The sequence below is a fragment of the Apium graveolens genome, chromosome 11, assembly GCF_009905375.1.
Source record: "Apium graveolens cultivar Ventura chromosome 11, ASM990537v1, whole genome shotgun sequence".
Taxonomy (NCBI): Eukaryota; Viridiplantae; Streptophyta; class Magnoliopsida; order Apiales; family Apiaceae; genus Apium; species Apium graveolens.
In genome coordinates this window covers 200,693,012-200,695,065 of record NC_133657.1, presented here as the reverse complement: position 1 = coordinate 200,695,065, position 2,054 = coordinate 200,693,012, and positions in this window count along the sequence as shown.

The window sequence follows — 2,054 nt, the reverse complement described above, 5'->3', positions numbered from 1 at the left end:
ACATAATGTGTGTCCTACTAGCAGTTAGGTATAAAAGAGAACCAATCATACCTCTGTAGCTTGTGACATCAACTGTTGTACCTTCATGAGGATCAAGTTTTGTAGCAGTTGTCATAGGAGTACTTGCAATTGCACTTTCTTGCATATTAAATCTCTTCAGTAGATTTTTCTTGTACTTGGACTGATTAATATAGATGCCATTATCAGTCTGTTTAATCTGCAAGCCTAGGAAATAGCTCATCTCTCACATCATACTCATTTGATATCTTGATTGCATCAACTTTGAAAACTTATCACACAGTGTTTGATTACTTGATCCAAAAATGATATCATCCACATAAATTTGAACTAAAAGCAAATCTTACCTTTATTAAGATAAAATAAGGTTTTATCTATTGTACCTCTTTTGAATCCACTTTCAAGTAGAAACTGAGCAAGGGTTTCATACGATGCTCTAGGTGCTTGCTTCAGTCCATAGTGTGCTTTATCAAGTTTGTAAACATAGTAAGGATGTTTAGGATTCACAAATCCTGGGGGTTGTTCAATATAGACTTCCTCTTCAAGTTCTCCGTTGAGAAATGCACTCTTGACATCCATCTGGAACACTTTGAACTTCTTGTGAGCAACATATGCCAAGAAGATTCTGATTGCTTCCAGCCTAGCAACAGGGGCAAATGTCTCATCATAGTCGATACCTTCCTGTTGGGAATAACCTTTAGCCACCAATCTTGCCTTGTTTCTGATGATTGTTCCATCAGAATCAGTCTTATTTCTAAAGACCCACTGTGTGCCTACAATTGACCTGTTCTTAGGTCTAGGCACCAGCTTCCACACTTCATTTCTTTCAAACTCATTCAATTCTTCTTGCATAGCTATGACCCGATCTACATACTTGAGTGCATCTTCTACTTTCTTTGGCTCTTCTTTTGAAAGTAGATTATGATATAAACATTCATTCCGAGTTGCACTTCTTATCTTTACACCATCATCAGGATTTCCAATGATCAGATCAGGAGTATGATCTTTAGTCCATCTTCCGCCCACTTAGTCATATAGTTAATCGCCACTAGTACGTAGCGTAAATCTCATTTGGCCCGAGGAAATGGGCCCATGGTATCGATTCCCCAAACAGTAAAGGGGACCGGGAGAGCACTGACCCCGGAAGGCTTAGGCTTTGCTTCGGCACGTTGTTGAACTTCTGGCATTTGATGCACTTCTTTACATATGCGATTGCGTCTGCATGGATAGTCGGCCAATAATATTCTTGTCTAATGACTTTGTAAGCAAGTGCTTTGAAAGCTAGGTGATCTTCACAAATTCCTTCATTAACTTCCCGGAGACAATAATCTGCCTCGTCCGGATCTACACATTTGAGAGTGGGCGCGGAGAAGGTTCGCCTATATAGTTGATTATCTTTTAGGAAGAATCGAGCAGCTTTATATTTACGGTAGTGTATTTTGTTCTAATTTTCTGGCAGGGTTCCCTCTTTCAAGTAGGCTATGTGGGGAGTTATCCAGTTATCCGGGCTGCTGATGCACCAGACCTCGGCTCGATCGGTGCTAGGTGCGCCGAGCTCTTTAAAATAGACTGAACTGCTTAGGTCTGGAGTGAACTGCACGAGCTTGGATAGCTCATCTGCCTTGGAGTTTTCTTCTCTGTTTATCTGCAGGATGGTGGTATCCAGGATGGTTTCCAGGATACTTTGCACCATTGCTTGATATTGTGCCAGTTTGGGATCTTTCATAATATATTCTCCATTGGTTTGTTTGACCACAATATGAGAATCACTATAGATGACCAACCTTGTTACCCCGAGGGATTTTGCTAATCCGAGTCCGGAGATAAATGCTTCATATTCAGCTTGATTTTTTGTTGCTTTGAAAGCGAAGGTTATAGCTTGTTGAATTGTAAAGCCATCCGGGCTAGAAAGGATTAGGCCTGCTCCGGACCTTTCTACTGTCGCCGAACCATCGACATATAGCGTCCATGCATTTTTATTGTTGGTTTCTTCCTCACCTCCGGACTGGTTTGCTGGTATGTTCGGGGCTTCAGGG